Source organism: Cavia porcellus, unplaced genomic scaffold, assembly GCF_034190915.1.
Source record: "Cavia porcellus strain 051 isolate PalLab524CR breed Dunkin Hartley unplaced genomic scaffold, mCavPor4.1 scaffold_8, whole genome shotgun sequence".
In the NCBI taxonomy this organism is placed as follows: Eukaryota; Metazoa; Chordata; class Mammalia; order Rodentia; family Caviidae; genus Cavia; species Cavia porcellus.
The window spans coordinates 62,407,172-62,434,315 of record NW_026947491.1 but is presented as its reverse complement, the minus strand read 5'-3'; the positions used below and the strand labels follow the sequence as shown (position 1 = coordinate 62,434,315).

The 27,144-nt window shown below is 37.2% G+C and overlaps 1 protein-coding gene across 12 annotated transcripts in view; it reads right to left on the bottom strand.

Annotated features, from left to right (window-relative positions):
- The window catches only part of Frs2 (fibroblast growth factor receptor substrate 2), a 119,535-nt gene that overhangs the window by 58,554 nt on the left and 33,837 nt on the right, over positions 1–27,144 (bottom strand). For 2 of the 12 annotated variants that reach the window (XM_063255117.1, XM_063255116.1), the window contains one exon: positions 8,469–8,650. The exons of 8 other annotated variants lie outside the window; for them this stretch is intronic. The gene's annotated coding sequence lies outside the window, so the exon portion shown is untranslated. Of the gene's footprint in view, positions 1–1,488; positions 2,731–8,468; positions 8,651–27,144 lie in introns of those variants that run through there. 2 more of the 12 variants (XM_063255120.1, XM_063255121.1) reach the window with 2 other exon arrangements.

Here is a 27,144-nt window from a genome sequence, read left to right as displayed (position 1 = left end):
GCAGGATTTAGAATCATTCAGAGCCAGCAGTGCCACTGGGGCAGGCTGTGGCGTCTGCCTGTCTCTAGATGTACTGGCATCCTCATGGGAATTGTGCAATGTGATTTTGGACACTGTTTCTGGTTGCTTAGTACTCAATCTGAATCTCTTCCCCTTGCAACAATGTGATGAGCTACTGAGCTAGATCCAAAGTGCTTTTAAAATACATGACATATTTGAATAGGTTTTTACTTTAAGAGAATGGCTTAATTCTTTAAAGAAATATACTTAATTAGTTTTTGCTGAGTGACACATCAGGTAGAGGTAACAACCATTCTCACCCATTGCACTCCTGTTCTTTTCCCATAGGAAAGAAAAGACTATTTTCAATCTTCAAAAAAAACCCCAAAACATTACTGCTCAAATTCAACCTTTGGATTTATTCTAGGAATTCTTGGAAACTTTATTGTCTAGGCCACTTTTTACTTATTTTAAAGAATCCTATCAAAGAGAAATGATGACACAGGAAAATAACTATGCAAAAAGTAGTCTTCTTCAAGGAAACAACTTATTCCAACATGCCTTACCTGCCCATGTATTCACAAAAGCTTTCTTTCCCAGCATGAGTTTTTAACCTGAAGTCTGTATCAAGGAGTCACCTCTAAGAGTCAGTAAGGTCAAAATTTTGAAAAATACCCAAAGGCCATAAACAGTCCTCTTTTAACTAATAATCATCAAAACATTTGCATAGCAAAACAATTCACTTTTCTGTTAAAACAGTACAGAGAGTGTCAATGCTTGACTCCTAGAGGCTGGGATACTCTTCTTCCTCTGACACATTTCTCTGCAGGTCTCTTTCACAGTTCAGTAATACTTTCCCCAGTGTCTACAATGTCAAAGCTTAAATCTGTTCATTTTATTACTTGTCAGTACAAATGTGATACAAAATTTGCAAGAAGAGAGAAACGAAATTAAATGTTTTTTTGGAGTCTCAGGAGCAGGTTATCACATAGTATGAGTGTCCAACTTTTTGGCTTGCCTAAGTTGTACTGAGTGAAGAGGAACTGTTTGGGCTACTTATAAAATATGTAATACAGCTAATATTTATAAGTAACAAAATTTATATCTTCATTATAACATTTTTTTTAAAAAGGACAACATACATGCAAAACTGGAGTTAGTTGATCTTGTTTCTATGAAACTAATGCATTGAAGCCTGCCTCCATTGAAGAAGTTGCATTTCTTACCATTCTATTATCTGCAGTCTGTACCTGAGCATCAGGCAATGGAGTCATGAAAAAAATCACATATTAATAAATTTATAATGCTGGGTGTGGTGGTACACGCTTGTAGTCCCAGCACTGTGGAGGTTGAGACATGAGGATCACTATGAGTTCTAGGCCAGCCTTCAGCTACAAAGTGAATTTAAGGCCAGCGTAAACTGCATAGCATAACCCTATCTCGAAAAGAAAAAGAAAAAGAAAAGAGGAAGAAAACGAGCCCACCAACCTTATGGGGCCATGAGGTAGACACATCTGCCATAGTCTAGACTTCAAACTGCAGTAGTCCTCCGTGGGGAACAGTTTCAATTTCCATGCTTTACTTATCTATGGTCAACCATGGTCAGAAAATAAATATTAAATGGAAAATTCTATAAATGATTTTTATTTGTTGTTTTTTGGTCCTGAGGATTAAACCCAGGGTCTTCCACATGCTTAGGATGCACATTGCCACTGAGCTACAGTCCCGGCCCAATGGTGTTTAAGTTATAAATTGTGTTCCAGTCTGACCCGCATAACGAATCTTACACTATCTCACTCTGTCCCAACCAGGATGTGAATCAATCCTTCTGTTGAGCATATCCACTATCTGCTTACCAGTCACCTACTGGCAGTCTCAGTTAACATACGGTATCTCAGTGCTTCTGTTAAACTATTGCTTTACTTAATAAGAGCCCCTAAGTTGGAAAGCAGTAATGATAGTAACTTTATTATAGTATATTGTAATAGTTTTTCATTTTATTGTTAATTCGTTAATTTCCTACTGTGCTTAACTTGTAAATCAAACAAGATACGCGTGTGCAGGAAAAAAAATAGTATATATTGGGCTTAATACAACCAATTATCAGGTATCCTTTAGGAATCTTACAAAATATGCCTTCTGGTTGGGGGGTGGGGGAGACTGTTTTAATGAATACATGAATAAACAAAAAAAGTTTATAGAGTAACATTATTTAAAAAATCACACATCTGGAAATGTGTATGATGTCTAATGCACTGATGTGCACTGAAATGTCTAATGCACTGAAATGTGCACTGATGCCTAATGTCTTTTTAATATACTAAAAAGTCATAGCAAAAACTCTGAATTCTGGCACCAGTTTGGGACTGGGGAAAGTCATAGAATTGCAGGGTTCACAATAATCACATTTTAGGGGCTGGGGATATAGCTCAGTGGCACAGTGCCTGCCTGGCAAATGCAAGGTCCTGAGATCAATTCCTAGTACCCATCAGAAAAAAAAAAAAAAAGAGGGAGAGAAACAATCACATTTTAGAGTTATTAAAAGACTGAATTTGTTAAGGCCTTAGAGTTGAGCAATTTACACAAGGAACCTGTCTTCTGATTCCTGAATGATAATCATTAAAATATCTTATCTCATTCTTTGAGTTAGTCAAAGTGGAGTTGACTAAATACAGACAGTATTATTTCTGGCTTTAAAATAAAAAATAGTATATCCAAGGCAAATTATTGCAAAATCCAACTGTTTATATTCTTTTTAGTATAAAGTTCCGATTTATGGTAATTCATAAAAATCCTGAACTTATTGAAATAAAAAAGGTGAACAAGAAAAGTAAAAAAAAAATTTTTTTACAGTGTCCATAAATTCATCTTGATAAAAAGCCTAGTCTATGTTATATAGTAAGTATCTGCCTATATGTTAAGGGCTCTTTTATTAATCATTGATTATAATATATTGATTGGTATTTACTTCATACCTGAGAAGATAACATAACTAAAATCTTTCTATTTACATTTATGTTAATTAAAAAATAGATATTAAGGAAACCTATTTTCCTTTAAGGAAAAATTCTTTGCATTTGCCTACATTATACTATACTAAACATACAAGGAATAAAAGGAAAAAGTTCACACAAAATCTAATGCTTCTTTAAATAAGACATGTCCAAATCAGCCTTAGAAATTAACTATATTTGTATTTTAACAGAGGCCTAGAAAATGCAGGACTAAAAAGGACCTATAGCTACTTCTAAATTGCTACTCTATCACAAAGAATAATTACACTACAAAGTAACAGGAACAGCCAACACATTAAAAATAAAAAGGAAGCTAACAAACTCTTATTAAAGTGCAAGAACAAAAAGTACAGGAAACCCAAAAGAGAACAGGATGAGTGTATACACAGACAAAAGAAGGTTATAGCAACAGTGGCAAACCTAAGACACGTTTTGCCATTTTGCTTCCTTCAAATTTGACAGGCCTGGGTAACAGGACTTCAGGAAAGGTCTAAGAAACCTCGAGATGGCTATTATAAGCAATGGGAATTGTCAGACAAAACCACACCCTGCTGGGCCAGGGATATAGCTCAGCAGCACAGCACCTCCCTGGCAAGTGTGAGGTTGTGAGTTCAAGTGCCAGTATCACCCCCTGCCAAAAAAAAAAAAAACAAAACAAAACAAAAACCCTGTCATGTCACTCAGCTAGAAAAGGAAATATCAACTACAACTTTTTTGGGGGTGGGGGATGAGTCTCACTACGTAGTTCAAGACCAGCCTAAATAGTATCTTCTCTTGATTCTGGCCGTGAACTTGTGGCAATCCTCCTTCCTCAGCCTCCCAAGTGCTAGGATTATAGGCATGCAGCACCATGCCCAGCATCAACTACATCTTGAGCAACAGACTTTTATCACTCTTAACAATCTCTCTTCAAAATCTGTCACCCCCACCAATGCCAGGTCTTAATGCCATGTAAGTGCTAAGAGTAGAAGCTAATGTGGTTTAGCACCAAGGCAGTGTCATGGTTTATGTCTGTGGCCCCCAGGCCTCATGCATTTGCACTGTACATTTGTGATTGGTTCATTGTCTAGCGCTTGGAGTGGGGGTGTGAGTGCTACACTGGCCTAGGGGTGGAGCCAGGATGTAATGTAATGGCAGGAAGAAGGTATGTCTCACTCTCTTGCAGGTTTCTGCCTTGCTATTTGCAGCAGCCATGAACTGTGGCCTGCCATGCCACCCTGCTTTGGAGCCAACTGTGTATGGACTGAAAGCTCCAAAACTTGTAAGAAATAATCCTTTCCTTTCCCAACTCTGGCGTCAGGTGTTTTGTTTCAGCAACGAGTAAAAAGTAACTAAGACAGCAGGATCCTAAGTGTGCTGGAGGAGGGGTAGGACTAGGGAGTGACTGTGTCCAGTGATGTGTCTGGCCAATCAAACCCCTGTCAATATAAAAGAAGGAGTCTATCTAATTTTATCTATCTAAGCTTAATTTTAAAGTTAACATTGCTATAAAACTCCCTCTGACATATCCGTAAGTTACATTCTCTTTTCTCTTTTAGAAAGGGCTGTTATCAAGAATGCATTAAATGTCTTGAATTAATCAGTGAATGCCAGTTCAAATAAAGGCTAATAATATTTACTAATATTAATTATTGAGTACATATAGCCAAGAACTGTGCAAGTGGATACTTTACAGGTATTATTGTATTAAATCATCTCAACCTCAAGAGAAAATACTATTTAATATACATCATTTGGGATTACTGGTTGAGAACTATTTCTTATGACACACAGTAATAATTAGAAATAGTTAGGAAACTAAAGCTTATAATAACAATCATTTCCCAAGTATCACATATGCAGTAGTTTTGGTGGAATGAGATATGTTTGGCTTTAGGCTGACAGATGCTGGATTTACCCAGTACTGTATTGGCCTCCTAACCGTTTGCAGTGTTGTTCACGAGACTATTCCATATTCCACTTTCTGCCAGAATAAAACTCAGTGCTCTTCTCTGATTGAGGGTCAATTATAATAATTACAAATCTTAGGTACTCCCTGAAAGAGTACTGGGAGGAGAATCCTGGAGTGACATACACTGAAGCGAGTTCTGCCAAGAAGAGTGACATGGTATTTTCTTAGTGCATTACTCACGCTACTTTCTTCCCCCACCATGGCCCACATATTAAAAATGTGCTAAATCTGCAAAGTAACTGACAGACTGTGATTTTGTCACAATCCCCTATTTTTCATTTTTAGTAGAAATCATCCTATTATCTATTGTAATGCACACATATATTTACGTATCTATCTGTATCCCTAAGGTGGGCTCACTATTGTTGAATGTTCTGCTAATATGATCATCATAGTGTTTGAAAACTAAAGACATGACTTAAAAAAAAAAAAAAAAAGAGAAGAAAAGAAGGACTCATCTCACTATGTTGTCAGCAGGTTTCAAACTCCTGGGTCCCAGCAACCCTCTTATCTCCACCTAACTAGCAGGAATACAGGCAGCACTGCCTAGATCCTATGAAATTCTTAAAAGATTAAAGAGTTTAAAAGATTAAAGAGTTTTTAGAAATGTAAAAGTCATAAAAATAAAGAAAATGGGAAAAGACACAGTAACAAATGAGAGACACCAACACCACTATGGAAGTCAGAAAGAGAAGAGCGGTAACTAACCTATCAAGACCAAGAAACCTAAATCTTGAATCTGAAGACAGAAAAGAAAGCCCCAAACAGAGGAAGACAGAAAATAAAATAATGGTTGGTAGGAGATATGTGAGCAAGAAATGGAGAGTTACTGTTTAAAGGTTATAGGGTTTCAGTTTTGGACGCTAAAAATGTTCTGGGTATGAATAGTGGTATTGGTTACCCAACAGTATTGATGAACTTAATGTCACTAGACTGTACTTTAAAATGGTTGTGATGATAAATTTTATGCTATTATATTTAACTATTGAAGAAAAGGCAGTAGCAGCAAGTTGGTTCAACTATTAGAGACACAAAAAAGACAAAATACAGATAGGACAGAGGAGAGACAAGGGCTGTTAACCAGATGATCGAAATTTCATGTGAGTGGACTGCTCAAAAATCAATCTCTATTCCTGATAAATGCCCAGGAATGCCCTTCTGGAAGAATGAACCACAGACTCCATTCTTTGTTGGTACATACGTCAGAAATGAAGACAAAGTGCCTAATTGAAAAATAGGAAAATTATGTGAAACCCTGTTTACAGTGCAGAAGGCTATCTCCAAGGTGAAAATGGATCTGACAGCTTACCTGATATGTCCAACCACATTAAAAGGAGATTTACATTTGTCAGGGAATTGTAAGTGAACAGGCACAAATTACCAAAAATAAAGAAACAGACAAACCAATAATTACCTGGGAAAACAATAAGCTGAATAGGCAGAACAAGAAAAGAAATATAATTTTAGTGAATTTTATGATGCAGATATGAAAAATTTTGCACAGCCATAATAATGTAAATAATAAACAATTTATCTTCCCAGATGTGGTATTATGTGAAAGGACAATGAGGCAAAAAGTAGGTACAAATGTTTGAGGGTGATAGGTTAAGGTAACTTATTCTCATTTTTTCACTGAAATCACTAGCTACTATCTAAAGTGAAAAACCAATAAAATGCAGAATAACTAACTTAAAAAATGAAAACAATCAAGTGAGATGGCACACATTTATAATGCCAGTGTTACAGAGGCGAAGGCACAAGGGTCATGGTGAGTTTAAGGCCAGCCTGAATTACACAGTGAGACCCTATCTCAAAAAGAGCCTGGGTCTGGTGGCACATGCCTATAATCCCAGTACTCGGAAGTCTGAGGCAGGCAGATCGCTGCAAGTTTGAGGCCAGTCTGGGCTACATACTAAGTTCAGGGCCAGTCTGTGCTACACAGCAAAGATCTGTCTTTAAAAAAAAAAGACAATTATCAGAACAAGAAGTTAAAGAAACTGAAGCTGACTTGGACAACTATTTCTAAGATGACAATATGTAATTATCAACTAGTGATTTCTTAGCATTAATTTTTTTGAAATTCTGTATTATTTCTACTCTTTTTTCTGTTTTGCTTTCTGTTCTTTAAATAAAAAAATAAAATGAAACAAACTGCTCTAAAGATTGGGAATTGGAGGTAAGAAGAAAAAAATGAGGAAACTGCTATTTTTTAAGTCATATTAATACAATTTAACTTTGTGAACTATACATGCACAAATATCATTTTACTTCTAAAATACAAATAAAGAAAAGTAAAACAGAAGACTGTCATGATGTTTAAAAGATCTGAAATTGTCTACATTGAGAATGCATCACTTTCCCGTATTATTACTGATTTTTGTTAATTCTTTGAGGTCATCACACTAAATGCCTTTCTTATAGTAACAATTCATTAATTTGTACAGCATAAAATTCACTAGGAAAATACACTGAACAAATAGTAATTCTAAAGTGTATCTATCTAAAATCACTTTGTAAACCACTTTCTTTCTCCCAATAATACATATTTGGATATATTTTGCAATTGTTGGATCAAATCCAAATTTTGATGCTTTGAATGATTAACATTTATAAGCACCAGTGATGATAGCTGAACTTTACTTACATCTGAATATCAAATTACACAAATGGAAAAACCTAAAGTCTATATCATAGGAAAAATATATACAAAGTACTAAATATGCAAAAAGAAACAGGAAATAATCTTATCTACAAGGACTGTAGCAACTTGTATCTTTTTAGTCACATTTTTGTGGGTACAAATTCACCAACTAAATATAATATAGTTAACATAATTCTACACAGTCTAAACCAAAGGCCTCATTCCAGAAAAATTTTTCAAAGCACAAGATTAAAACCATGAACTACATCAGAATTTACTGATTTTTTTAAAAATACTAATGAGAGCTAGGCATAGTGGCATCCATTTTAATACCCACTTCTTTGGAGGCTAAGACAGGAAGACCAATGTTCAAGGCCAGCCTGGGCAAAGGATAAGGATGTAGCTCAGTGGTAGAGTACTTGCTTAGCATGCATGAGGCCTTGGTTCAATCCCTGGTACTGCCAAAAGGGGAAAAAAAAAAAAAAAAAAGGAAGCGCTTTTGACAGGCTCTAATGAGCCTTGGTTTGCTTTTATACTGGTACTAATGAACTGTGTTGATCTACAACACACAGATATGGGACAATCTACATAACAAATCTGCAAATAATTAAACAACTATTACAAAGCTAAGAGTACTCAAATTAGAATTGTTGTATTATTTACCCTGTACACCCAGGCAGTCAAACAAGAAATAGACAAGGCAACCAATGAACACACCAATTTTTTTTTCACTGATCACCCATTGTATGAGACAACATAAGAGAAGTACATGAGACAAAAATCTTGTATCCAAAGACTAAAATTTAACAAGTGTAGGAGATGGGGCAAGAAATGAGTATAGGCCATGAATAGTGATACATACCTGTAATCCCAGTTACTTCGGAGACTGAAGCAGGATGATCATAAATTCCAAGCCAGCCTGGGCAATTAAGCAAAAGATCTTGTCTCAAAATAAAAAAACAATAAAATGTAAAAGGCTTGGGGATAGCTCAGTGGCAGAGCACCTACTCAGCATGCACAAGGACTTGGATTCAATCCCCATTTCTGCAAAAATAAATTAAAAAAAAAAAACAATAAATTCAAGAAGGGGAAGGTAATAGAGGGCCTAGGCTGGCCTTGAATTTATATCCTACTGCCTCAGCTTCCCAAGTAGCTGAGAGTACAAGCAGAAACCATCATACCAGCAGCTATTCAGAACTTTATTATTCACTATTTTTATTTATTTATTGAGACAGGGTCTGCCTTGTAGCCCAGATTGACCTGTAATTCATGGTAATACTCCTGCCTCAGCCTCCAGCCTCCTAAATGCTGGGATTACAGACCTATGACACCATGCCCAGTTTATTATTATTATTATTTGCAATTCCCTGAAAATGTTGTAAATTTATACAAGCTATTACATATTAAATTATTAGTCTGTATCAAAGTACGGTCTAATGAGTAATCAAATATTTAATCACAATACAGTGGGATTAAGTATAAAAAGAGGCTACAAAACCTCCACAGCTTATCAATCCATATTTTCATGTAATAAATGATATAATCTTCATTGCTGCTACCATTAAGTTTCTCTAATAGCTGAATACAGCATTAGCAGTTACTGAACAACTCTCTATTTAAGAAGTTTATTTAAGTTATCAGGAGTGTTAATTGTATTTAACTGTATTAATACTTTCTTCTAAATACCTATCAGTACTTCCTAAACTTAGCAGCAGCAGCAGCAACAACAACAATAATAATAGTACTGTGAGTACTACTATTCTAAATGCAGGACAAATTAGACTACTGAAAGTTGGTGACAATTTTATGAAGGATATAGTTCAAACCAGTTCAATTAAAATAAACGCAAACACACTTTCTTAGAATATTTTTTAGAAAAAAGAAGAACCTTACCAGACTTTTGGAACTTGTATTAGAATCAAGAAAATAGATTAAATTTTGAAATAAATCTCAGTATTAATGCTAGATGTGCCTCTTCTCCATGAAGAGAAACTTATGCAAAATAAACATGCCTTACTAGCCAATTCAGCATTACGGTGAAAATAAAAGACATCTGAAGACAATTTTACTATCTCATAATTTTTTAAAGCACCAGGAGAAATTTGAGTGTCAGCATAAAAACATTTAAAGAAACTATGAAAATAAAAACTAAGGAGGAGGTCTGGATATAGTGGCACATGCCTGTAATCCCAGCGCTCAAGAGGTTGAGACAGGCAGATTACCACTGAAGGCCAACCTGGGTTACACAGCTGAGTTCAAGCCTAGCTGACAGCACATCAAGACCCTGTCTCAAAAACACAAAACAAGACTGGGAATGGTGGCTCATGCCAGTAATCCCAGAGCTCAGAAAGGCTGAGGCAGGAGGATCACTGTGAGTTAGGGGCCAGCCAAGGCTACCACATGGGTTCAAGGCCAGCCTGAACTGCATAGTGAAACCCTCTCTTAAAAAGACAGACAGAGAGACACAGAGAAAGAGAGAAAGACATTAAGAGCGGGGTTGACATTTTCACTAACCAAAGACAGAAATGGGAGCAGAAGGCTGGGTGAAGGCTCAGCAGCACATCACCTTTCTGGCAGTGCAAAGTCCTAAATTCAGTTCTCAGTACAAAAAAAAAAAAAAAAAAAAAAAAAAAAAAAAAAACCTCAGGTGCAGAAACACTGTTAAAATTCAGCACTAAAAAATTAACCATATAGAATAATCACCATAAAATATGAGGTCCCGTCTGCTACGTTTGAAGCATAATGAATTTATGTCACATTTCTGCATGCAAACCCAATGAAACAAAAGATTTTTGTTTGGTGCAATTTACTACGTCTATTCTCAGCCCTAGGATATTTTTGTACCCCATCTCTAATTAGAATTGGGATGCTATCATCCTCAAAATGTTGAGTTACTGGCAGAAACACAGCTCTGTCTAACAGGAATTTTATGCTCCGGAAGTCTTTTAACTGTTATTCTTTTAGATGTACTGATGACCACCCATATATTTAGAAACATAAATCAATACTTATAGGATATATACTTCATGGATGTAATAGATCAAAGTTGTTCTCTAATACAAAAATAGTCTTAGTACTTATCACTAAACTCTACTGCTAAACAGATACATATAGATACTCAGGTAACCAACCTGGGTTACAAAATTAAGTACAAGGCTAGCATGAACTGCACAGTGAAACCCTGTCTCAAAAAGACAAAAACAAAGCAAAATTTAGAGAAAAGAAACAAATCACTTATAAAGTAAAGCCTATCAAAAAAAAAAAAAAAAGTAAAGCCTATCAGAATAGCACTTCTGAACACAAACCCAAAACCCAAGCCCTAAAAGAAAACACCCTCCAAACCAGATTGATGTACCTCACCAAACTACCTTTCCGAACTGATGGAGTGCCAGGTATAGTGGCATACACCTGTGATCCTAGCACTGGGGAGGCTAAAACAGGAGGGCTGCTGTGAGTTCCAGGCCACCCTGGGCTACAAAGTGAGTTCAAGGCCAGCTTGAACTGCATAGCGACATCCTGTCTCAAAACAAACAAGCAAGCAAACAAACAAACAAATCCTAACAAGCTGATAGAGAAATAAGATTCTTCCATGGTAAAGAACACCTGAACAAATTCATGACCACCAAACCAGCACTCCAAAATGCTCTGAAGGACATTCTAGAAACAGATATTAAGACTACAACTCTATGAACCCCAAAAGAATGAATTCACCAGGCAAGGCAAGTAATTAAACAGAGGAAAAATAGGGAATCAATGATGAAAATATATTGCTTTTAACTTAGAAAACTTTTTAACTTTTTTTTTTTTTTTTGTCTTTTTTGTTTTTATTGGTACCAGGGATCGAACTCACCACTGCCTGCTTGCAAGGCAGGTGCTTATGCCACTGAGCTAAATCCCCAGCCCCCAACTTTTTAACTGTTAATCACACTCTGATTAACTTATACCACTCAGGCAGTGAGGATTTCCTAGAGGAAGGCCAGTTATTTCACTACCTCTTCACACTCACTAAAAAAACCAAATCCCACAGATTTCCAACACATAGAAGCTCCCCAGTTCCCAATTGTGTTTGCCTTGTTTCTTTGGGCACTCACCCTACCCTCTTGAGTGTGTCCTATCTCTCTGTATCTGTCGAATAAATTCTCATGTCTCCTAAAAAAAATAATAATAGTATGACAAAGTAAGTCAATACCTATCGTTTATGACCATCCATGTAAATGGCCTCAATTCACCAATCAAAACAAACAGACTGGCAGACTGGATCAAGAAACAAGACCCAACAATATGCTGCATTCAAGAAACACATTTAACTCAAAAAAGAAATTCAAACACTGAAAGTCAAAGGATGGAAAAGCATACTCTTATGAGCCAGGAACCCCGAAAAAACAGAAGCAGCTATTCTATTTGCAGATGAAGTAGATTTCAACCTAACATAGATCAAGGGAGACAAAGGAAGCCAGTACATCCTTGTAAAAGGAAAAGTCAAAGAGGAAGAGACAAAAATCATAAATATATAATGCACCAATACACAACTATATAAGTACCAACACACAACTATATAAAATAAATATTAATAGATAATGAAAAATCAAAGAAGTACTAATACAACTGCAATGGGAGACAATACTCCACTGTCACAAATATATCAACTATAGACAAAAAAAAAATCAGAATTGAAACAAATTTTTGAACAAATGGACTTAAGCTGATGTCTACAGTGACGTTACATAGTCTACAGTCCTCATGACGTTAAGAATACACATTCTTCTCAGTCACACACAAGATGTTCTCCAAAACAGATCACATACTACTAGCTCACAGAACACACAACTATATCCAAAGGAACTGAAATTATCCCATGCATAGTATCAGACAATGAAATTGGAAATCAGTGGCAAAAGAAGTCATAAAAACTTCATAATCACATGGAAATTAAATAACACCTTCCTAAACAACCAATGAGTCACAGGTGAAATTTAAAAAGTCAGGCATGGTGGCACATGCCTGTAATCCCAGCACTTGGGAAGCTGAGGCAGGAGGATCATTGTGAGTTCAAAACAAGCTTGCACCACAAAGTAAGCTCAAGGTCAGTCTGAACTGCATAGTAAGACCCTGTTTCCAGAAAAGAAAAGGAAGAAATCAGACAGTTTGTAAAATTAAACAAGAACATCAGTACCACATATCAGAATTTACAGCATGCAATGAAAGCAGTTCTATGAGGGAAATTTATAACAGGAAATTCCCATACCAAAAAAAACAGAACAAGCCAGGCGTCATGGAGCATGCCTGTAATCCCAGTACTCAGGAGGCTGAAGCAAGAAGACTGTTGCAAGTTTGAGACCAGCCAGGGCTACAAAGTGAGCCAAAGGCCAGCCTGAACTGCATAGCGAGACCCTGTTTCAAAAAAAAAAAAAAAGAAAGAAAGAAAGAAAGAAAGAAAAGCTCAAATAAATAACCTAATGCTGAAGCTCAAGCTTGTAGAAAAAGAAATGCAAGTCAAGCCTCAAAGGCAATTATAAAAATTAAAGCAGAAATTAATACAATAGAAACTAAGAAAACCATACAAAGAATCAATGACTTCAAGAATTGGATCTTTGAAAGATTAAATTGACAAACCCTTAGCAAAAACAAAACTTTATTCAAAGGTGGGGGGGCATGGAGCAAAGAAAGGACTAAAATCCATACAATTAGAAGCGAAAAGGATAACATCATAATCCTACAAAAACTCACCAAAAACTTTGAGAAGCTATATTCTTTTTTTTTTCGTCTTTTTCCTTTTCATTGGTACCAGTGATCGAACTCATGACTGCCTGCTTGCAAGGCAGGCGCTTATGCCGCTGAGCTAAATCCCCAGCCCAGAGAAGCTATATTCTAATAAGATAGAAAACACAGAAGAAATGATAGGTTCCTAAATACATAGGAATCACAAAAGCTGAATCGAGAAGATATGAAGTCTCTAAATAACCCAGTATATCAGGGCCAGCCTGAACTACATAGTGAGATCTTATATCCAAAAAACAAAAGAAAACAGAAAAAAAAAAAAGAAAAGCCCAGGCCCTGAAACATTCACTGCTGAATTCTACAAGAAATTTTGAGATGGTCTAATGTTACTACTCCTCCAGCCCTTTAATGAAATTGAAAGGGAACCAATAGTTCCAGATTCATTCCTGGAAGCAAGCATTACCCTGATACCAAAACCAGAGAAAGATTCAAACACCCCCCCCCCAAAAAAAAAGAGTGCTACAGACCAATCTCCCTAATGAACATAGGCACAAAGAGTCCTCAGTAAGATACTGGCAAACAAAATATAGTAAATCATCACATCAAGATTGTATACCACGATCAAGTAGGATTCATCCTAGAGATGCAGGCAGGGATGGTTCAATACACACAAATCAATAAATGTAACACACTATATTAACAAAACCAAGGACAAAACTGCATGATCACCTCGATAGATGCAGAAAAAGCATTTGACATAGTCTAACACCCACTTGATAAAAACCCTACTGAAAATTCAAATAGATGGATCTAATCTGATAAAAATCATCTATGACAAACCACTAGCCAACATCATGCTAAATGGTCACAACTTGAAAGCTTTCAATCTAAAATCAAGAATAATACAAGAATGTCTACTATCACCACAATGGAGTACTATTTTGCCATAAAGGATAAACTTGAATCGGTGTGCTCTGAGACTATACTGTTAAGTGAAGTAAATTGTATACACATGTTCAAATACTGCATGTTTTCTCTGGTGTAAGAAACCAAAAATGTAAGTAAGGACTAAAATGTATAATACATACTGTGAAATAGGAAGAAAATGTCCAAATGGGAAGGAGAGGTAGAGAGGGAGAGGGGAGAGGAAAGGAAGGGGGGGGGGAGAATAGAAAGAAAAATGGAAACAAAGCTTTTTTAAATAAGGAGGGAAAGATAGCAAGAAGAGAGGGAAAAGAAAAAAGGAATCAAGGTATATGATGAACAGGTACATATTCCATATGAGGAATGTTACACTGTATATATCTAACACATACCAATAAAAAATAATTTTTAAAAAATAATAAATCAAGTCAGGCATGGTGGCTCACGCCTGTAATCCCAGCACTCAGGAGGCTGAGGCAGGAGGATCGTTGTGAGTTCGGGACCAGCCTGGGCTACAAAGTGAGCTCAAGGCCAGCCTGAAATGTACAGTGAGACCCTGTCTCAAAAAGATAAATAGTAATAATAATAATAATAATAATAATAATAATAAATCAGAAAAATATTTGAAAAGTTAGTTGTCCAATTATTTCTATCAGGCTCTCATGACTTTACTTGAGGATTTGCATTTTTTTAAGTGACAATAATGCATATATTAATAAAAAGGACACTAATGTAAGAATCTTTGTTAGAAAAATATAGTAGTCTCTTATGTACAGTTTTGGTTTCAGAAACCCATAACCAATCACAAAAATACTAAAAGGTGGATTCCACAAATAGGTAATCCATTGGTTTTAAATTGCACAGCACTCTGAGTATTGTGATAAAATACTAAGCTACTCTGCTCTTTCTTGCTCAAGACATGAATCCCCTTTGTCCAGTGTATCCACAATCCATAAGCTACATACTCCTTAGTCACTTAAGCAGCCAACTTATGAGATTAACTGTCACAGCATCCCAGTGCACATGTTTCTATAATTTATTCAATAGCCTAGTGGTATACCCAAATACCTACATAATTCAGCTCATTGCATCTTATCACATAAGTATTGTACTATCTCACATCGTCACAAGAGGGACAAGTATAGATAAGACATTTTGAGAGACTATGTTAAGTTGTAACAATGTAACCTAATAAAAATTGTATGAATCTGAACCCATTCACATATATGAACCCACAATCACATAATTTTTATTTCACTATATTGTTACAAATATTCTTTTACTAATTAACCTAAATTATAGGTTATTCTTTATCATAAGTATATATAGATATAGAAAAAATATATACATATATGGTTCATACTATCCACAGTTTCACATCCACCCATTACATTAGGGTCTGGGAATATATCCCCTGTGGATAAGGAGTTGGTTATTGTATGTATTTTATAACGGAATGCAATTGCTGACACAGTATCCTGGAACTTTTTTTTTGGAGACAGGATCTCACCACGTAAAGTGGCCTTCAATTCACATCGTGCCTCAGCCTCCCAAGTGCTGGGATTACAGGTGTGTACCCCCAGCGTTGGTTACTTAGACTTATTTTACCCTACAACTTTTCTCACGCAGAACCAGGGATTGAACTCAAGACCTCACACTTGCCAGGCAGGTTACTTGTGCCACTGTGCTATAATCCCAGCCCTTTTATTCTACAATTTATACTTTGTTTCATTCAGTTTTCTTAAATACTCCTTTTCATATTATACTTTTATGCTTTAAATTACCTTAAAAACTACAGGAATAGGGGCTGGGGATTTAGCTTGGTGGCATAAGTGCCTGCCTTGCAAACAGGCAGTCGTGAGTTCGATCCCCGGTACCGATAAAAATGAAAAAGACCAAAAAAAAAAAAAAAAAATTCAAAAACTACAGGAATAAATTCACTCTGATGAATGTAATCATCATGTACTTAAAATGTACCAATAATTTAATTTTTAAAAAACTTCATGTTTGAAATCTGTAAGTAGAACATAATACTTTTCATTTGAAAGGGGAAAAACCACTACATATACTCATTTCTATAAAATGGTTGATTTGTGATACCAGGGAGATGACACAAGGCATGAGAACTTACATATTCACTGATTTTTTTCTCCTGAGTCATCATTCCTATTTTACACTAGCACTGAAGAGGCACCACTCCACTGCCTTAGCCAGTTCCCATCAACTACTTCTGCCCTGACTCCTCTCAGCAATCTGTCACTGTTGTAACAGAAACTTACCATGTTTGGCCACAGGTAGATGTATGAAGGAGGACTGCCAATTCTCTTGACAGACAAAATAGCCAACCACAATACTTATTAGCACCCAATGCAGTGAGCATGTTTGTAGTAGGCAGAATCCTAAGAGAAAATATCTCTGGCTCTGTAATGTTCACAGGCTAAGCCCTAGGATAGTGGAGTGAACCTATCACACACACGATGCAGTAGGCTATTTGTTTCATTGAAAGCTTTTGTAAAAAATTCAGTTACTCTTCCGGGAGAACATGGCGGACAGATAACAGCAACTACCGGAGGCTCTCTGAAAAACTAGGCTCAGAAGCCAGATATGGTGCGGACTAAAGAGACATAAGCAGGTGGAGTTATGCTCTGCTGACTCAGGAACGAACTCGGCTGAGAGAAACCAACTTGGAATGCAGTCCTGGTGCTAAAACAGGAACAGAAAAGTCTCGCTGCTGAGGCTGGACCCTGTGCCATTGGAAGCCGCGATTTGGGTTTCCCGCCGCGCGGTGGCTGGCTGCCTCTACATTGGCTCGGCAAGGAGAGAGACGCGCGGAAACTCTGAGAACGGGAGTCTGCGAACGGAGTCGAAAACAGGACGGGCAGAGAGGCATGTTCTGACTTGTGGCGAGGTGAGTGAGAGAAACTGACACTCCACCACAGTTTGACTCCAGCGGACTTTCTGGGCCCGAGCAGTCCTGCGGGAGCAGGGCGCAGTGGAGACTCCAGCCACACATTCCCCTCTCGGGCGGGATTGGTGAAAAGTGCCTGGCCTGCGTGACGCTGCCGGCGGACCCCGTAGGCTGGCCCAAACCAGATTCCAGAGCCCGACAGAGGCCGGGAGGGGCGGGTCTCCGCGTAGGCTGCCTGGTGCGCAGCGGTGAGTGGGAACACCTAACCGGCGCAATTCGATCAGGCTGTGGCTGACAGGGAGAGAAGCTGGGCCTCTCATATAAGCTTGCATATATAAGGAACAGAGAATATGGGAAGAGGCAGCAACAAGAAAGGCTCCTCGGCCCCCAATTCTGAGAAACAGGCAATAGCGGACACCGCACCAATACACATAAAGCACCATATAGAGAGCCTCATAGACCAATTCAGGAATGAGGTTATCAACGACCTGAAGCTAGAAGTATGCAAAATAGTTAGAGAAATGCTAAGCCCCACCCAAGAAAAAACAGATGGTGGAATGGAAGAACAGAAAAAGAGGGGAGAATTGTTTGATGGAGAAAACAGGGAAAGCATAGAATACGTGAAGCAGGTTCAAAGGGACTACCAAGAAACTAAGAAGTCTATCAAAGCCTGGCATAACAGCTTGAAAGAAACTAAGGACAGACTATCTGAACTGGAGGGCAGACTTGTAATATGGGAGAATGAAATGAAAAACTTCTTAAAAATAACAAAGAAACAGCAATAATACAAAGACAAGAAGATGATAAGAGGATCCATAACTTAAGGATTAAGAACATAAAAGAAGAAGTAGGGACACAAACAAATGAACTACAAAAGCTACTCACAGAAATAATCCAGGAGAATTTTCCTAATTTAGCAAAAGGTAAAGATACTCAGATGTATGAGGCATACAGGACCCCAGCTACCTACAACCCAAACAGAGCAACACCCAGGCATATAATAATAAAAATTCCAGAAATTCAATACAAGAACAGAATATTAAAAGCCATCAGAGACAAGAAACAGATCACTTACAAGGGAACACACATCAGAATTACAGCAGATTCTCGGCACAAACCATCAAATCACGAAGAGCGTGGGGGGAAATAATTCAAGCTTTGAAAGATAATAATCTCCAGCCAAGATTGAGATATCCTGCACAACTGTCCCTGGAAATTGATGGAAAAACAAGGTGCTTCCAGGATAAAGAGGAACTGGGGGAATTTGCAACCACCAATTCAACTCTACAGAGAGTATTGCAGGATATTCTAAAAAAAGAAAAATACAAAGAGTCCAGAAATAATGGAGGCCACAACGAATGGAGCAGAGAACAAAGTGAAGAAGACAAACTGACAGCTACTGACAGAATAAGAGCTCAACAGAAATGAGGCAGAGAAGATTGGATGATAGGAACAGCTATTTTGGAGAAAATGACATCTTAATAGGTAATACTGATTTAGTATCATCTTGTTTTGAAGTCTCATCTAGCTTTTGTCCTTCTGTCTCCAATGGTCTAAATAGGTTGTATCTTACTGGATTTTATTATGTACGATAGTATAAGCAAAAACCTTTTAAAGACAAGGAGATTATACAGAAACCATTGTTCATTTTTTGTTAGTCGATTCTAAATACTCTGTAATGCTGTCATTCTCTTAAATGGTTTTACATTGTTTTGATATACTTAATGCTACAGTATACGAAGTTGTACTCAAGGATTTCAAGGAAAGAGACAATATGGTAACTACTTTTAGGTCAGGATTATCTGGTGGTGAAACACTATTCTGCTTAAATGGTTATGTTTTGATCTGCGCTGTTTCGTTGTTATGCCCTCTTTTATCTCAATCTCCACTCCATTATTTACTTTTTTAATACTTTTTAAAAAATTTTTATCCTTTTAATTAAAGAAAAAATATAACAGGTTACTATATTATAGTAACCCACTTTGACTTTCCATTACCTCGATTTAAAGCCCTGTATTACTCTCACCATCTGGTTTTTAACTGATGTTCCCCTATTCTGTTTTGCTGGATAGTATCAGGTTTGAAAATTTAGGCATCAGCTGTGAAGATAGTGAGATTCATTATAACGCCCATTCTCGTTGACTTTTATCTACTTTTGAAGACCTACAATGTCTCCAATGGTTTGGTTTTGTCGGTTTTGTTCTTTACTGTTTTGTTCAATTGTATTATAACTAATGGTATAGGCAATTCTATTAGAGATAGCGGGAGGCATTATGGTAACCATTGTTGATCACCTTGTATTATGTTTTCACATTATCTATTATGTCCACCCTTTTGACTTGACCGATTCTGTTCTGTTATGTCACAACTGGTTTTACTCTCTTCCAAAAAAGTAATAAGAACCGTGAGAGCAATGAAACCCAAAATGTGTAATAGTCATTGTACAAAAGAGAGGAAAAGAAAGTGCTCTAAACTATATAACTGCATGTATATTTATGTGTATAAGATAGAATATAATATCACAGAGTTTTATTGGATCATTGAACAGAACTGTTTGCAGTATCATAGATGGAATGTCCACTTTACAAGCTTTAATTTTGTGACTTGAACAATTATTTCTAAGATGACAATATGTAATCCATTAACTAGTAATTTCCTACTGTTCATTTTTTTTCTGCAAATCTGTATAACTTGTACCCTTTCCCTGCTTTTTTTTTCTTTTCTCCTTAAATAAAATTTAAAAAAAATTAAAAAAAAAAATTCAGTTACTGCCTTAGGATTTTGAATACAACAGGATTTCACACATGAGCTTGAATTAATTTTAAGAAAGTTTACTTTAGCCAGTGTGGTAGCTCACACCTATAATTAGTACTCCAGAGGCTGAAACAGGAGGATCAACATGAGTTCAAGGACATCTTGGGCTACTGCACAAGTCAGGATTTTACTGGACAGACAGATATAACACAAGATATACCAACATATATGAAATTACAAGACTGGCTTACAATGGTCAGTCACAGAAACATGTAACACAAGATACACAAATATATAAGAAATTGCAACATTGGCTTACAATGATCAGCCACAGAGTTGGATAAGTAAACGTGTAAAGCGTATCTGCATACTGCAGACTGAATTCAGTCCTAAGTCTGGGGCTCACTGCAGTATTCTGTGCAGGTCAGTATCAGGAGATCTATGGGCCTGCAATGGAAGGCTGATACCAAGAAGGCTGAAGGATCCAAGGCAGAAGCCAAAGAGTCTGTATTAGAACCCGGAGACAACATCCAACCTGAAGGTGAAGACTGGAGTTCTTCTGAAGAACAGAAGCCAATCCAACCTTTCTCATGTCCCTTTTATATCATCCAAGTGACGTGTTACACCCTAGGTTGTAGAATTGTTGAGTTGATTTAGTTAAGCTTCTAAATTTCACAAGTTGACACAATCAACCACTACAGCTACACAGTGATCTAAACCATTTATTATACATAGCATTACCCTGCCTAAAAGGAAAAAGGAAAAAAGAAGTTTAAGACAGGGAGCCAGGCATGATGGTAACCAGCACTCAGGAGGCTAAGGCAGCAGGATCAATGTGAATTAGAGGCCAGCTTGGGCTATACAGGGAGTTCAAGACCTGCCTAAACTACATAGTAAGACCCTGTCTCCAAAAAAAGGGGCAGGGGGCAATAGTGGGCTAGGGGGTACAGCTCAGTACAGAGCACCTACATAACATGTGAAACCCTAGGTTTGATCCTTCAGGTAAGGGGAAAGAGCAGAGGAAGAGGACAGAGGAAAGAAGGGGGAGGGGGGAGGGAGGACTATTGAGATTATCTAGGCAGATAATTATAAACTAAATATATACACTCATAAAATTCATCTCCTCTGGACACAGAAGTCAAAAGAAATTAGCGACAGAGATTAGAAATCAGGAATAACCAATAGCTGGCTCTGAAGATGGAAGAAGGATCTGCCAGCAGAAAGCCAGCAAAGAAAAGAAAGAAAGAAAGAAGCAAGGAAACAGGACTTAAATCCTACAGCTGTAAGGAACTGGGTTCTGCCAATAATCTGAACAAGCTTGGAAACGCATTTTTCTCCAGAGTCCATTTATAAAAAAAAAAAAAAAGCTTAGCTGCCATCTTGATTTCAGCTTTATGATACTCTGAACAAGAAACTAGCATACTGTGCTTGGACTTTTGATATACAAATTACCTATGGTAATTTGTTAAGCATGAAAACTGTTAAGAGAGTCTGGAAGCAAAGGCGTTGGGTGGTGCTGCTGCAATGTTTCCCTTTAATAGCAACACTGAAACAGGAAGATGAGGCACAACACGAATTTGCCTAAAAACTAGAGAGACAGGCTTAGATACCAATCTGCTTTCATGTCCTTCAGTTACTATTATCAGACTGTATTAATTAGCTTCCTGTTTGTCTTACTCAATGGAATAAGCACTCCCATCAGAACAAGGAGAGGTCTCTTATTCTCTGCAGAGGCTGAAGGATCCCAACTTTGAGCCTAGTCTGAGCAATTTAGCAGTTTAGTGAGATCTACCTCAAAATTAAAAAGCACAGGGTAGGGGGTTAGCTCAGTGCAAAGGTCTTGGGTTCAACCCTCAGTTAAAAAAAAAAATGGAGCACACAGGTATGCAGTCAATGTTTGTTGAAGGAACAGTCAACAACCAGGTCACAGTAAAATGTGTTTTATATGAGATTTCCCAGAATAACTCCATTACCAGCTGGACAAGATATACCCACGCTGGTTTATCCTGACAAATAATCTCAATGTAATACAAAACAAATAGGTGTTTATCTATACATAGTTGTTTCATACTTGTTTTTATAAATGTCTTAAATGATACTGTCCATTAAAGAATGCTTACAGCCTGGTAAATATAACAAAAGCCTGGTATGTTAAAAATGGTATTCCTTAGTATATATTAAGCCCTGAGTTTAACACGAGGATGGATGAAAAAAAGGCAGGAAGGAGGGAGGCAGGAAGAAAAAAAAAAAAAGAAGAAATCAATCCCTTGAAAAAACAAATTTCCAATATTAGACTGATTTAAGACAGGAAAATTATTTCAGCTGATACAGCCCATTCAAGTCATCACTTCTTTCTACACAACCACTCATACTCTGAGTTCAAGAATTCTGACATGCTTGAAAAAATCTACAAACAGAAAAATCTCCAGATAAGCAAAAGCATATTTCTATAGTAAATAAATCATATTTATATCGTTTCTTTGTTGTGATAAAATGAATGTTGCTTAGAATGAGTCTATACTGTAAATCTGTATTTTTTTAAAACACTAAATCTGTTCCTCTAGTAAATGCTGATACAAGGAGTTAGGGCAAACTTAAGAGAAATGCCCCAGGATATCAACAGTGGTCATTTCTACATAGCTATAGCACAGTAAAAATAAGTATCAATTTCTCCTATTTTTCTATAGCTTATAGGCTATATTTTTATAATTAGGAAAAATATTCAAAAACAGTGTTCTCTTTTAGACTTGTTTTATCATTCCTATTCGTTCATGCATGCTAGTTCAGACTCTCAAGCCTTCCTGCCCGGCCTCTTAATTAACCGAAGGTCATTTCTCAATACATTTCTGAAGGTCATTTCTCAATATGTTACACATACAATTGCCAGAATAATATTCCAAAAATGTACCTTTACTAGGTTATTCCTCTCATTAACAAATTTTAGTGGTTCCCCATATACTATCATCACTAGAGTTGCCTATTCTGTCACCTTTTTGGAAACTCCCTTAATCTAGACCCAATCCTACTAATATAATAGTATTTTTATCATACCTAGAATCAAACTATTCAAATCATGGTTCTATCATTTACCAGTTGTATGACCCTATGACAGTTACTTAACCTTTAGATACCTTAACTGTGTGCATTTGTCAAAAGAGGGCTAATAATACTTTGTAAAGTTGTTATGACAAACATCATGTGTGTCATAAAGGTATGGATACACAATCTCTGCTCAAAGATCGTTTCTTCATTGTCACAAATACACCCGACTTTATGTGCCTGGCTCACCATGTAATAACATTTGCTAATTCTCCACTTCTTCACATTACAGTAGTTCTGAGACTACACAGGACAGACTTCCCTTATTTGTTGCATCTTTTTCCTCATGCATCTCATAGCATGTAAATTAGCATCAACTCATCACAAGATCTGTAGAATTGTACACTGTCCTACTGTCTACTAGACTGTAAGCAGTAGGACAGTCTAATATTTTTATCTTAATACATTCAGTTCCTTGTGTAGGATAGATGCTCAATATAAAATAATTGTTTTAAGGGCAAGAGTGGTGATGAATGCCTGTAATCCCAGGACTCAGGAAGCTGAAGCATGAGGATCTCTGCAAGTTCAAGGACAGCGTAGGCTACAAAGTAAACTGAAGTCAGCCTGAACTGCATAGCAAAACCTTGTCCCAAAAAGACAATCAATCAATCAATCAATCAATATCTACATATTTTGGTTTTTCCTTTTCAGCTAGACTATACCCTTGTTAAGGGCATCTTATGTTTTCTTTGTAATCAAAATACCTAGTATATTGCTGAGATATTCTACATTCAAAAACATACTACATTAGCAGATAAATTTCAACCAAAAACAAAAGACAGAAAATACCAAGTTTCTAGTGCAGAGGTTAAAATGCACATCAAAATACCTGAATAAACAACCAACGCTTGATAAATACTGCTGGAATTAGCTTTGTTCCCTTAAGAATGCTAGGTGTTACACTATTATGACCACCTTCTCTCTGTCCTCAGAACACAAGAGGCTTATCAGATTATTCTTCCATTCAAAACCCTTCATTGGCTTCTGTTTTCCTCAAGTTAAAAATTCTTACCAATGACTTGAAATACGATCTCCCTATCTCCAAGATAGGGAACTAAAATTAAGCCTTTTTTTCCTCCTTGCAGTTCCTTGAAAACAGTAATATACAAATTAACTCAGCCACAACTTTACTTTTGCTTTCCCCTTTACAAATGGTCTCAATTTTCAATTTAATAGTAGTACAAAAGTTATACACATTCAGTAGAAACTGTACTTCAAATTTTGATCTATACCATTGTAAGTAACAATATTCAGTACTGGCAAACCACAGCTTCAAGTCAACTATACCTTGAGGATAAATAGCTGATGCTCTATAGCAGTGGTGGCAAACCTACAGCGCACATGCCACAGCAGTTACCTGTTCACTGAAAGCTCTAAAAAGTTCCCCATCACAGCTCTACTGTGTACTGTGTTGCTAGACCATGATGTTCAGTAGGTAAAGTATAGTACAAACATTTTTACTCACAATATTTTCAATTTATGGTGAGTTTACCCACAATACTTGAAATGCTCTTCTTTTACAAATATCTACACAGCCTACTCCCCCCAGATTCTTCAGGAAACCTCTAGAAGGCATTCTCTTACCATCTGCTCGTCTTTCCTCCAATTTACATGTTGGAGCCTAAGATCCAACGTGACATTGAGAGGTTTTGCCTTTGCAGAAGTGATTAAATCAAGAGCTGCCCTTCATAAATGAGATGAGCATCCTTATATATATATATATATATAAAAAAGTTGGGGAGGGGCAAAAAAAAAAAAAAGTTGAGAGTCAGGCATAATGGTACACACTCATAATCCTAGCACTCTAAGATGACTGAGGCAAGAGGATCACCATGAGTTCAAGGCCAGCCTGGGCTATAGGGGAAGAGCCTATCTCAAAAGAAATAAAGTAAAAGAAAAACCATGTTAAAGGAACCTGTTGTGGCAGTGCTCACCTATAATCCTAGCACTTGAAAGGCTAACAAAGGAAGATCCTCAAGTTCAAGGCTAGCCTAAGTTACACAGCAAGTTCAAGGCCAGCTTCGCTACACACCAACACCCTTTCTCAAAAAAAAAAAAAAAAAGACAGAGAGATACAGCTCAGCAGTATAAGTCTGGCAAGTGCAAGGTCCTGAGTTCAATCTCCAGTATCAACAAAAGAAAAAAAACCTCACACCTGTAATCCCAGTACTCAGGAGGCTAAAGAAGGAAAAATGCCATGATTTGGAGGTCAGCCTGGGCTACACTGACAGCCTGAGCTACACAGTGAGAATCTGTCTCAAGAGAAAGAAAAATGTTGAAGGAAGCTGCTTTGCTCTATCTGCCATGTGACAACACAGCAAAACGTATCATGTATTAAGCAAAGAGTATGACTTTACCAGACACCAAATCTGTTATACTGATGTTAGACAGTCTCCAAAACTTTACACATAAAATTTCTACATAGATAGCTGGGCATGCTGGCACAGGCATATAATCCCAGCACTCAGGAAGCTGGAGAATCACCATCAGTTTGAGGTCAGCCTGAACACCAGAGGGAGACCCTGTCTCAAAAAAAGGACAGGGGGCTGGGGATATAGCTCAGTGGCACAATGCTTATCTGGGAAGTACAAGGTCCTAAGTTCGAGTCTTAAGTACAAAAAATAAAAAATAAAAAATAAAGAACCACACCTCACTGAAGTTTTTTAAAGACTAAGTGATATATAATTGGAACAGTGTCCAGGGCCAGCCATGGTGGCACACAACTGTAATCCCCTCACTTGGGAGGCTGAAGCAGGAGGATCATTCTGATTTCAAGGCCAACCTGGGTTACAAAGTGAGTTCAAGGCCAGCTTGAACTGCATAGTGATGCCCTGTCTTAAAGCGCCTGCCTTGCAAGCATGTGGTCGTGAGTTCGATCCCTCGTACCGACAAAAAAAAAAAAAAAAAAAAAAAAAAAAAAAAAAGGCACAAACAAAACAAAACAGTGTCCAGCACACAGAAAGAAGTGTGCTATTATTAATTTCAGCCACTTAGATCATTACATTCTTATATATAACTGCATAGCTCTTATTTCTCATACTTTAAACATAACTAGTTTTACAGGCAAAAAATTAGTAACTAATATCTTCTCTAACCAAAAGTTATCCTGTGCAAAAAGCCATAAACCATAGTGTTTCCTACTAACGATTTTCACTAAAAAGCTGTACATACTGCCTCTTGGATCAGAGTACATGGCACATTATTATTATTATACATAGTTTGGTTTGCGTATTTGCTCTGAGAGTTCTATGAAACCAAAATTACACTGTCATTTTTACTTTAGTGAGATTCTTCAGAACCTAATAGCATAAATAGCCCAAATGGGCTGTGAGACCACTCCCCCTTAATTCACCTGAACTTTGGCAACAAAGTAGGTCTAATCCTCCCTCTACTGTCCTAAGAGAAGGAGACAACAAACACCCAAGAAATTCCTAAAGCTACATCCTGGCCAGAGGACATTCCTGTTAGATACAGTGGTATGAACTCCAGCAACTGTTCCTAACTCAAACTCATTAATGGTTCATATATAGGGGTTGCATGTCATGCCTGTAATTAGAATGAATTATGGTAAAGTCATACATAACAAATACTATTGAGATAACTCAGCACCAAGTTAATCGTTAGGTCAGTTATACCCAGAGAGATCCAGTGAGATCCACCTAGCTGAGCACACATTTTTTCAGATCCAAAAACCTAAACTTACTTCATTCTTTCTCTCCCCATCAGTGCTGCCTTTTTGTTTCTGCTGGCAAATTTACTTGTTCTTAGTGCACCTTCCCATGCTAACTTCAATAAATGTAACTGCTTTTTCTTTTACCATCATGTATATAATTTGGAGGTCTTTGCTTGGCATGCACAAGAATCTGAAATCTACCTCCTGGGAACCCATCATGCACTGTACCACTGAGAGTGAGTGCCTCCTTCCCTACCCTAGTCCTCTCCTTGGATAGAGTGAAAAATACTGTTTAACATCCTATGATATACAGGACAATTCACCACAACAAAGAAGTTGTCTAGTGGGGAATGTCAACAGTGCTCATATGTCAAATGTCACAGCACACGCCTGTGATCCCAGCACTCAAGAGGCTGAGGCAGGAGAACTGCTGAGTTTGAGGCCACGCTGGGCTACGTAGTG